Here is a 13,035-nt window from a genome sequence, read left to right on the forward strand (position 1 = left end):
AAACACCAAGAGGAAGAGGGGTTATGTCGTTAGAAACCAAAACCGTACCCCTGTACAAAAGCACAAGAGGCATGGCCGTAGGATCCTCACTAAATTCTCTCATGTCTTCTTTGGTGGCTAATGAGACTAAGGAATTCACTCTCTCACTTTTCGTTATATCACTCACAATATTACAATTCTCTCGCCTATCTAGAGGTGCATCCTCCAAATTCACTTCAATCTTCTGACGAGACTCATTGACAATTTATTGTGGTGACATAGGCTGTAAGTTAATTTTCTTGCCCTTGTACTCCAAGTGATATGTATTGGCTCGGCCATTGTGTTGCACGGAACAGTCATAGAGCCAAGGCCGACCCAATAAGAGGTGACAAACCGTCATAGAAACCACATCAAAGTCAATGCAATCCTTATACGGTCCAATCGCAAACTCAACACGCACCATGTGGTTTACCTTCATCTCACCATTGTCGCTCAACCACTGAATATAATATGGATGCGGGTGCGGTAGGTACTTCAACTTCAGCTTGGTACATAACTCCTTACTTGCTAAATTGCGGCAACTCCCGCCATCAATAATGACCTTGCAAGCCTTGTCAGGACCAACTAAAGCTTTGGTTTGGAACAAATTGCAGCGCTGAGTAGAAGCACTAGGCAACACATTAAGAGCACGCTGCGACACAACAATGGTACGAGCATCAGAAGGATATGCATCTTCACCATCAGTGTCATAGTCATCATCGTCTGGAGCATTTGGATCAACATCATCTCCAGTCTCATACTCATTGTCCTCATTGATAAACATGACTTTGCGGTTAGGACAATCTCTCTTGAAGTGACCCTTGCCACCACATGTATGGCAAAGCATATCGCGGTTGCGCGCTGTAGACATGCTAGAACAACTCGTACTTGCAGCAGATTCGGACTTCTTTGCATTAGATACATTGGAGACCGGTTTGCTAGGCGGAGTAGAGTAAGGAGCGGAGCGCGTCGAAGGCGCCGGCGCTGTAGAAGGCGCACGGGGTGTAAAACGTCCAGCTCCTGTAGCACGTCCCTTAACCTTTGCTTCTTCAGCCAACTGTGATTCAGGTTCTCTTGCATGATGTAACAATTGATTCATATTGGTGTAGGTGTAATGACGAACAATGCCTTTAACATCATACTTCAATCCATTTAGAAAACGTTGCATTGTCATCTCTAGAGACTCACGGACATGACCACGCTGCATAAGCATCTCCATCTCCATGTAGTACTCATCAACAGTCTTCACACCTTGCCTTAATAATGTTAGCTTATCAAATATATTCCGCATGTAATTTGTAGGCACAAAACGAGAAGTCATTGCCTCTTTCATAGCACGCCATGTACGGATAGGTTGTGCACCATCTTCGTCGAGGTTACGAACCAAAGAATCCCACCAACGCAATGCATAACCATCAAATTCAGAAGAAGCAAGCTTGATCTTCCTATCTTCAGAGTAGTTTGGATGTAAGCTCCATAACTTCTCAATCTTGAGCTCCCAAGTGAGGTATTCTTCAACATCAGCTCCTCCTTCAAACTTGGGTATGGAAAACTTAGGCTTACCCAATCCATCTTCTTCATCTTGTCCACGACCATTGCGGCCAAGTGGAACCCAACCACGAGGACGATGACCACGAGGCGCACCACGAGCATTGTGTGCGTCTTCTTCAAGCTTAGGATCTTCATCATCGTCTTGTTGTTGTTGTTGTGCAGTCAAATTCTCAATAGCGAGGCGCATATCTGCAATATTGCGCTGGATATTCGTCATTTGATCAGCCAATCCAGTGACGGTGACATTAGTAGCATCCAGCGTTTGTTTGATCTCGTCAACTGTACCCTTAAGCTCATCATCCTTAGTGCGTAATTCACGTCGCATCTCATTACGAAGAGCTTCATACTCCCTCCATGTGATGATATCTGCCGAATTCTTGTTTTCCTGGTTAACAATCTTATTATCACTAGCAGACATGATTAGTAGGTTAGTGTCAACACCCGGATTTTTAAGTCCGGATGCCTATTATGTCATTCATCGCAATCCCAGGAATATTGTTGTTGCGAGACATAACAGTTGATACCATAAGTCATCATTCATTACAAACCATCATTGTCTGACAAAAGGGGATCACATGATCCAATATTACACAAATAGTTGATCTATTGATCAACGAACAACATAGTAGCGGAAGCGTAATAGGAGTGGACTATCTATTCCACAGGCCAACGCTTGACGTCAGGCGACTCCTAGTTGTTGTAGACGTCCTGCTGACGGTCATCCTCATACTGCTGCTCTTCTTCATATTCTGGCCATTTGAATAGCCAGGGACACAGTCGTGAGTACTTTAAAGTACTCGCAAACTAATACTAAAGTAATCACTATCTATTTTAATGAAAGGGTGCTAAGCTCTAGTTTTATTTGCATAAAGCCAATTTTAGTTCATAATCATTTCATATAGCCCATTCATAAATTAACTAACTCAAGTGGGAACATTAGTGTCATTCCCACAACTTAGTTGTGATTCACCATTATTCATCATTCACCATTCATATTTTCAGATTCTAATACTGGAAGCTAGATGGCCTTTCCAACCGTCCGTAACCGTGGACACGGCTATTCGAATAGGTTTACACTCTGCAGAGGTTGCACACTTGTGCCACAACATTTGATTTCATCCGTCGGGATTACCCCGAATCATCGTAACACAGTACGCGGATCATCAACCATAACCTTTCATTTACTAACCCTAGTATGAGCACCTCTTACCATGAGCTTGGCCTCCCAGTGAAGACCAACTGTCAACCTGGGAACTGCACAGGGCTTGGCCGTACAATTCACCTCAATTCACATCCTTTCTCAACAACGGAGGCAGCCTCGGCATAACCCCTATGATGTGTGTTCAGAGGGAACCCATACTAAGATACATAAACTTCTAGTTAAGCCCTTACCCATAATCAGGTATTGTGGGGGTACTCAAATATTGGAAAGGTATCGCATCCAAACCAACATTAGTTTTTAATCAAAAATCACTATGTTCTCTTGGTCATATTCACCTTCAAAATTCCTTTCATAGTTTCAACATCATCATCTCACATCACAATGTTCCCATCTAGAGTAGTCAATTTTAGTTATTTAGCACTAGCCACTAGTCATGAGGGGTGCTAACTTAGCTTGTTTGCCATAGACTAACTATGATGATATTGTTCTACTCTAGACCAAGTGAATCATGAATCAAAAAGTACTTTGACAAAGTAAAGTAATAAAACTTGAAAGCAAAACTTGTAATAAAAACTGGGATAGGCTTAGTAAACATAAAATAAAAGGTGGGGTGCTTTGCTCTTGGAGAGCTTGCACTTGGCAAGGGTATTAGCTTGCCTTGAGTGTTGTACTGATCAAAGTGGTCTTCCTCTCCTTGAGTGTAGACCTCCTCCTCCTCGGCGTACTCCTCGGTACTAGCGTCTAAATACGAGTGTAATACACACAATCACCACACAAAGCTCAAATACTAAACTAAGCACACACATGAATCACTCCTACTAAGCTATCATGACAACATGCTTATTAGGTGGGTTGACTTAACTTCATTCTTAAGAAAATAATTTCCTCTCCTTGTAAATATTAATTTGTATTTCTATTTACTTCTTGAGAGAAAATAATTTCCTCTCATTAAGTCTTATTAAGATTTAATTTCCTCAATTAATATCATATGACCTAGGTTGACCAAGGTCAACCTCTTCATAATTATTATTTGGGAAAAAGATTTAAATGAGGTACATCACCTCATGCCTTTTAATAACTCATGATTAATGATTTAATATCCTCAACTAATTTAATGTGAGTTTAACATGACCATGGTGTCTTCCTCATATTAACTTAGTGGAGACAAGATTTAATTGAGAGAGATGCTCTCATACATATTAATAAGGGATAAGTTTATTTAAAAAGCACTATAAATAGCCTTAGGGCCAATTTTTAAACAAGGATATGATCATACAAACAACTATGCAATATTTTTACATATTCAGATAGATATATTGAAATATGATTTTTGAGAGTTGGTTTCAACTTAAAAGCATTTTTATTTAATTTTTAATAATTAATTGAAGTGGAAAAAGGCCCTGCCTTGTTTATTTTCTCATATTTATTCTACAAACAATCTAGGGTTGAAACCAGTGTAGATTTGTAGATATTTTCACAAGGTTTCCAAATATATAAAATTTGTCAAATTTGGTTTGGTAGATTTTATTCTATTTAATTTTCAAAACAGCATCTGGGGGTAATTAACTAAATTCGAAAAATCTAATTCAAACGTTGGGCTTTGGCGGGAAAGGGGATGGGCTGCACAGGGGGAAAAGAAACGGGCCGGCCCAGTAGCGCGTCCACGCAACGGGCCGCCTGACGAGCGGGGGCCACACGTCAGTGAGTTTTTAACAGCGAAACGGTACGCGAGAGGTGGGCCGTTGGATCAGATGCTGATCGGACGAACGACGAGCGTCGTCGTCTCCGACGAGAAGTGGCCACTGGCGCGGCGAGGCTAGGGGGTCGACGGCTCACCGGCGGCGCGGCGAGGGTCGGCGACGTGCGGCGGCGACGTTGTCGAGGTAGAGGAAGCAGCTGGTAGCAGTGGCGCGTGCTGAGGAGGCTCCAATCGACGGCGAGCTTCTCAGCACCTCCGCGGCTCCGGCGATGCAATTGAACGGCGGCGGTGGCTAATCGAGCAAGGGGAGTAGCTGAGGAGGGTGAGAAGAGTGAGAGGAGGCTGGCAGTGTGAAGAAATTGGAGCGGGAGGGCCTCCTTTTATAGCGTCTGGAGGTGGCCGTGGTCTGGCGGTGAGGTCAGCTGCGGCGACGCGGCTACAGGGGGTTCTGGGTACTGGCGATGATGCAGCGGGGTTGGCGAGGGTCTGGCGGTGACACAAGGCTTGATTGCGTTGAAAGCGAGGCAAGGGCGAGGACGGGCGCATGACGTCTCTGTGGCGGGTACCGGCGGATGGCGTCGACGGTGGCGTCGCGCACAGCGTTCCCGCGGGCAGGTGAGCGTGTCCTGGCGTCTCCTGGCGTCGTGGCGCAGCGTCGGGCGAAGAGAGAGAGCTAGTGGTGGCGTGAGCCGTTGGGGCGACGTGGTGCCCGCGCGTGTCTGCGACGCTCTCCGTGCACGCTCTGGCGTGGCACGGCACGTCTGGGCGTGTCTGGGCGTGCATGGCCTGGTGCGTGTGATGCACCATTTCGTCGAGGCTGGTGTCTGGCACGCTCAGGGGAGTGGGGAGAGCAAGTGTGACAAGGTGGTGCATGCTGAGAAGGGCCAGAGAGAGAGGTGGCATGTCCATGTCATGCCATGCCACGGCATAGTTGGTTTGAGTCAAATTTGTGATGATCAAGGGTACCACTTCTTGTCTTCTCTGCTTGGAAATGCTCCTAGAGGTCAATGGTGTACTGGTGATGACCTAGGCTTGATGGTGGAGGCCAAAAACTGCTGGGTATTGCATTGCATGGAGTTGGCAGATTGCTGCTGTAGGATAACGTAGCATAGAAAACAAAAATTTTCCTACGGCGAACACGCAATCCAAGCCAAGATGCAATCTAGAAGACGGTAGCAACGAGGGGATTGTCGAGACTCACCCTTGAAGAGATTCCAAAGCCTACAAGAGGAGGCTCTTGTTGCTGCGGTAGACGTTCACTTGCCGCTTGCAAAAGCGCGTAGAAGATCTTGATCACGATCGGTTCCGGCGCCACGAACGGGCAGCACCTCCGTACTCGGTCACACGTTCGGTTGTTGATGAAGACGACGTCCACCTCCCCGTTCCAGCGGGCAGCGGAAGTAGTAGCTCCTCTTGAATCCGACAGCACGACGGCGTGGTGTCGGTGGCGGTGTAGAAGTCCGGCGGAGCTTCGCTAAGCTATGCGGGCAATATGAAGTGGAGGAGCAAAGCTAGGGTTTGGGAGGGGGTGGCCGGCCACTCTATGGGGGGCGGCCAGCTTGTGGTCTTGGGGTGGCCGGCCCCCTCCCTTGGCCCTTCATTATATAGGTGGATCCCAAGTGTTGGTGTCCAAGTCTTCGAATAAGACCCGAAACCAAAACCTTCCATATGGTGGGAAACTTTCCCTCCCACTAGAGGTGGGAATTCCACCTTCCATGGGGGGGGGGGGGGGTGGCCGGCCCCCTAAGGGGGAGTCCACTTGGGACTCCTCCCCCACTAGGGTTGGCCGGCCATGGAGGTGGAGTCCCATGTGGACTCCACCTTCCTTGGTGGTTTCTTCCGGACTTTTCTAGAACCTTCTAGAACCTTCCATAGAACCTTCCGCATCATTTTATTCACATAAAATGACATCCTATATATGAATCTTATTCTCCGGACCATTCCGGAACTCCTCGTGATGTCCGGGATCCCATCCGGGACTCCGAACAAATATTCCAACTTCATTCCATATTCAAGTACTACCATTTCAACATCCAACTTTAAGTGTGTCACCCTACGGTTCGTGAACTATGCGGACATGGTTGAGTACTCACTCCGACCAATAACCAATAGCGGGATCTGGAGATCCATAATGGCTCCCACATATTCAACGATGACTTTAGTGATCGAATGAACCATTCACATATGATACCAATTCCCTTTGTCACGCGATATTTTACTTGTCCGAGGTTTGATCATCGGTATCACACTATACCTTGTTCAACCTCGTCTCCTGACAAGTACTCTTTACTCGTACCGTGGTATGTGGTCTCTTATGAACTTATTCATATGCTTGCAAGACATTAGACGACATTCCACCGAGAGGGCCCAGAGTATATCTATCCGTCATCGGGATGGACAAATCCCACTGTTGATCCATATGCCTCAACTCATACTTTCCGGATACTTAATCCCACCTTTATAACCACCCATTTACGCAGTGGCGTTTGATGTAATCAAAGTACCTTTCCGATATAAGTGATTTACATGATCTCATGGTCATAAGGACTAGGTAACTATGTATCGAAAGCTTATAGCAAATAACTTAATGACGTGATCTTATGCTACGCTTAATTGGGTGTGTCCATTACATCATTCATACAATGATATAACCTTGTTATTAATAACATCCAATGTTCATGATTATGAAACTAATCATCTATTAATCAACAAGCTAGTTAAGAGGCTTACTAGGGACTCTTTGTTGTTTACATATCACACATGTATCAATGTTTCAGTTAATACAATTATAGCATGGTATATAAACATTTATCATAAACATAAAGATATATAATAACCACTTTTATTATTGCCTCTTGGGCATATCTCCAACAGTCTCCCACTTGCACTAGAGTCAATAATCTAGATTACATTGTAATATACCTAACACCCATGGCATTCTGGTGTTGGTCATGCTTTGCCCTAGGGAGAGCTTTAGTCAACGGATCTGCTACATTCAGATCAGTGTGTACTTTGCAAATCTTTACTTCTCCATCTTCGATGTACTCGCGAATCGAGTGGTAACGCAGCTTGATATGCTTCAGCCTCTTGTGTGACCTTGGCTCTTGTGCATTGGCGATGGCACCCATGTTATCACAGTAGATGACAAATGGGTCCAATGCACTAGGAACCACACCGAGCTCTACAATGAACCTCTTCATCCATACCGCTTCGATGAAGCCTCCGAAGCCGCTATGTACTCCGATTCTCGTTGAGGATTTCGCCACCGTGCACCGCTTCGAGCTTGCCCAGCCATCGCAGCACCATTCAATATAAACACGTACCCAGATTGAGACTTAGAGTCATCAGGATCAGTGTTCCAACTTGCATCGGTGTAACTTGTTACAACGAGCTCTTGGTCACCTCCATAACAAAGAAACATATCCTTAGTTCTTTTCAAGTACTTCAGGATATTCTTGACCGCTGTCCAGTGTTCCATTCCTGGATCACTTTGATATCTGCTAGTTAAACTAACAGCATGTGCTATATCCGGTCTTGTACATAGCATGGCATACATGATAGAGCCTACTGCCGAGGCATAGGGGATCTGACTCATCCTTTCTCTTTCTTCTGCCGTAGCCGGTCCTTGAGTCTTACTCAAGACCTTGCCTGGTAACATAGGTAAGAATCCTTTCTTACTTTCGTTCATTCTAAACTTTTTCAGAATCTTGTCCAGGTATGTACTCTGTGATAGCCCTATTAGACGTCTTGATCTATCTCTATAAATCTTGATGCCTACTATGTATGATGCTTCACCAAGGTCTTTCATTGAAAAACTATTATTCAAATAACCCTTTACACTGCTTAATAGTTCTATATCATTCCCAATCAATAATATGTCATCTACATATAATATCAGGAATGCTACAGAGCTCCCACTCACTTTCTTGTAAATACAGGCCTCTCCATGACACTGTATAAACCCGAAGTCTTTGATCACCTTATCAAAACGTCGGTTCCAACTTCTCGATGCTTGCTTTAGTCCATAGATTGAACGCTGAAGTTTGCATACTTTGTCAGCATTTTTAGGATCGACAAAACCTTTGGGTTGTACCATATACAACTCTTCCTCAATGTCTCCTTTAAGGAACGCCGTTTTGACATCCATCTGCCAAATCTCATAATCGAAAAAATGCAGCTATTGCTAACAAAATCCTCACAGATTTTAGCTTCGCTACAGGTGAGAAAGTCTCATCGTAGTCAACACCTTGAATTTGTCGGAAACCCTTTGCGACAAGTCGAGCTTTATAGACAGTAATATTACCATCAGCATCTGTTTTTCTTTTGAAGATCCATTTATTCTCGACAGCCTTGCGGCTATCAGGTAAGTCTACCAAAGTCCATACTTTGTTATCATACATGGATCCCATTTCGGATTTCATGGCTTCTTGCCATTTGTTGGAATCTGGGCTCATCATCGCTTCTTCATACGTCGCAGGGTCCTCATCATTGTTATCCACAATCATGACATTTAGACAAGGATCATACCAATCTGGAGTGGCACGATCCCTTGTCGATCTGCGAGGTTCGAGCTGTCTCATTTGAAGTTTCATGATCATTATCATTAGCTTCCTCTGTTGCCGGTGTAGGTGGTACAGGAACATTTTCCGGTACTGCGCTACTCTGATCAACGAGTAGAGATTCTTCAATCTCATCGAGTTCTACTTTTCTTCCAGTCACTTCTTTAGTGAGAAATTCTTTCTCAAGAAAGGTTCCGTTCTTAGCAACAAATATCTTGCCTTCGGATCTGTGATAGAAAGTGTACCCTATAGTTTCCTTAGGGTATCCTATGAAGACGCATTTCTCCGCTTTGGGCTCTAGCTTGTCCGGTTGTAACTTTTTTACATAGGCTTCGCAACCCCAAACTTTTAGGAACGACAGCTTAGGTTTCTTATTAAACCATAATTCATACGGCGTCGTTTCAACGGATTTTGATGGTGCTCTATTTAAAGTGAATGCGGCTGTCTCTAATGCATAACTCCAAAATGATAACGGCAAATCAGTAAGAGACATCATAGAACGAACCATATCTAAGAGAGTTCGATTACGACGTTCGGACACACCGTTTCGTTGTGGTGTTCCCGGCGGTGTCAATTGTGAAAGTATTCCGCATTTCTTTAAATGCATGCTAAACTCATAACTCAGATATTCACCTCCGCGATCAGATCGTAGAAATTTAATCTTCTTGTTACGTTGATTTTCTACTTCACTTTGGAATTCCTTAAACTTCTCGAAAGTTTCGGATTTATGTTTCATTAAATAGATATACCCATATCTACTCAAATCATCTGTGAAGGTTAGAACATAACGATAACCACCGCGCGATGCTACACTCATTGGTCCACATACATCTGTGTGTATGATTTCCAATAAGTCAGTAGCTCGCTCCATCATACCCGAAAATGGAGTCTTAGTCATTTTTCCCATCAGACATGCTTCGCATCTATCAAGTGACTCAAAGTCAAGTGATTCAAGTAATCCATCAGTATGGAGTTTCTTCATGCGTTTCACTCCAATATGACCAAGACGACAATACACATATAAGTAGAATTATCATTCAATTTAATTCGCTTAGCATCAATGTTATGTATATGCGTATTACTACTATCGAGATCTAACAGAAATAAGCCATTCTTTTGTGGTGCTTGACCATAAAAGATATTATTCATAAAAATAGAACAACCATTATTCTCAGACTTGAATGAATAACCGTCTTGCATTAAACAAGATCCTGATATAATGTTCATGCTCAACGCGGGTACATAATAACAATTATTTAGGCTTAAAACTAATCCCGAAGGTAGATGTACAGGAAGTGTCCCGACTGCGATCACATTGACCTTGGATCCGTTTCCAACGCGCATCGTCACTTCATCTTTCAGCAGTTGTCGTTTATTCTTTAGTTCCTGTTTCGAGTTACAAATATGAGCAACCGAACCAGTATCAAATACCTAGGTACTAGAACGAGAACTAGTGAGATAAACATCTATAACATGTATATCAGATATACCTTCTTTCTTCTTCTTGACAAGGCCGCTCTTCAGATCCGCCAAATACTTGGAGCAATTACGCTTCCAGTGTCCCTTCTCCTTGCAAGAATAGCACTCAAGATCGTGCTTAGGGCCGCACTTAGGTTTCACAGAGGCGTGGCAGCTTTCTTGCCACTCTTCTTGTTCTTGCCTTTAGACTTGCCCTGTTTCTTGAAGTCGGTGGTCTTTTTGACCATAAACACTTGGTGGTCTTTATTGATCTCAATCTCAAGCAGCTTTTAGCATGCCAAAGAGTTCAGGAAACTCCTTGTTCATGTTCTGCATATTGTAGTTCATCACAAAGTTCTTATAACTTGGTGGCAGTGATTGAAGGACACGATTAATCCCCAGTCTGTTAGGAATCACTATTCCCAAGTCACTGAGTTTCTTCGCATGTCCGGTCATAACGAGCATGTGCTCACTGATGGAGCTGCCTTCTTCCATCATACAGCTGAAAAAGTGTTTCGATGCTTCATAGCATTCCACGGCCGCATGAGTCTCAAAAATAGTCTTCAACTCTTTTATCAACTCATGAGGATCGTGGTGCTCAAAACGTTTTTGAAGATCGGATTCAGATCGCATAAGATGGCACACTGTACTTGAGAGTACCGAGTTTTCCGAGTCATGTAAACATTCTTTACTTCATCGGTTTCGGGTCTGCAGGAGGGTCACCTAGCGGTGCATCAAGCACATATTGCAGATTTCCGCCATTGAGGAAGATCCTCACATGACGGAACCAGTCGGTGAAGTTGCTACCGTTGCTCTTAAGCTTTTCTTTCTCTAGGAACTGGTTAAAATTGATTGAGGACGCCATATCTACAACATATTTGCAATAGTTTAGACTAAGTTTATGACAAATTGAGTTCAAATTTTAATTCTACATAATTATAAATCTAGGTGAACTCCCACTCAAAACAATATCCCTCGCATTGTCTTAGTGATCACACGAACCAAATCCATCACACCTATGCCCGATCATCACGAGACAAGATGTAATTTCAATGGCGAACACTCAAAGTGTTCATCATATCAATCATATGATTCATGCTCTACCTTTCGGTATCACGTGTTCCGAGACCATGTCTTTACATGCTAGGCTCGTCAAGGCCACCTTAGTATCCGCATGTGCAAAACTGTCTTGCACCCGTTATATGTACTTATCGAATCTATCACACCCGATCATCACGAGATGCTTCGAAACGATAAGACTTGATAACGGTGCTACTAAGGATGAACACTTTATTATCTTGAGATTTTAGTGAGAGGGATCATCTTATAATGCTACCGTCGCGATCTAAGCAAAATAAGATGCATAAAAGGATTAACATCACATGCAGTTCATATGTGATATGATATGGCCCTTTTGTCTTTGCGCCTTTGATCTTGATCTCCAAAACGTGGACATGATCTCCATCATCAACGGGCATGATCTCCATCATCGTCGGCGAAGCACCAAGGTCAATGGCGCCGTCTTCATGATCGTCCTCCAAGTAGCAACTATTACAACTACTTTGAAATACTACTCAACATGAAATTTAAAGACAACCATAAGGCTCCTGCCGGTTGCCACAATACAATAATGATCATCTCATACATATTCATCATCACATTATGGCCATATCACATCACCAAACCCTGCAAAAACAAGTTAGACGTTCTCTAATTTGGTTTGCATATTTTACGTGGTTTAGGGTTTTCGAGCAAGATCCAATCTACCTACGAACATGAACCACAACGATGATACTAGTGTTGTCAATAGAAGAGTAAATTGAATCTTCACTATAGTAGGAGAGACAGACACCCGCAAAGCCACTTATGCAATACAAGTTGCATGTCAAGCGTGGAGCAAATCTCATGAACGCGGTCATGTAAAGTTAGCCCGAGCCGCTTCATCCCACTATGCCACAAAGATGCAAAGTACTCAACTAAAGATAACAAGAGCATCAACGCCCACAAACCATTGTGTTCTACTCGTGCAACCATCTATGCATAGACACGGCTCTGATACCACTGTAGGATAACGTAGCATAGAAAACAAAAATTTTCCTACGGCGAACACGCAATCCAAGCCAAGATGCAATCTAGAAGACGGTAGCAACGAGGGGATTGTCGAGACTCACCCTTGAAGAGATTCCAAAGCCTACAAGAGGAGGCTCTTGTTGCTGCGGTAGACGTTCACTTGCCGCTTGCAAAAGCGCGTAGAAGATCTTGATCACGATCGGTTCCGGCGCCACGAACGGGCAGCACCTCCGTACTCGGTCACACGTTCGGTTGTTGATGAAGACGACGTCCACCTCCCCGTTCCAGCGGGCAGCGGAAGTAGTAGCTCCTCTTGAATCCGACAGCACGACGGCGTGGTGTCGGTGGCGGTGTAGAAGTCCGGCGGAGCTTCGCTAAGCTATGCGGGCAATATGAAGTGGAGGAGCAAAGCTAGGGTTTGGGAGGGGGTGGCCGGCCACTCTATGGGGGGCGGCCAGCTTGTGGTCTTGGGGTGGCCGGCCCCCTCCCTTGGCCCTTCATTATATAGGTGGATCCCA

Source organism: Lolium perenne, chromosome 5, assembly GCF_019359855.2.
Source record: "Lolium perenne isolate Kyuss_39 chromosome 5, Kyuss_2.0, whole genome shotgun sequence".
NCBI lineage: Eukaryota > Viridiplantae > Streptophyta > Magnoliopsida > Poales > Poaceae > Lolium > Lolium perenne.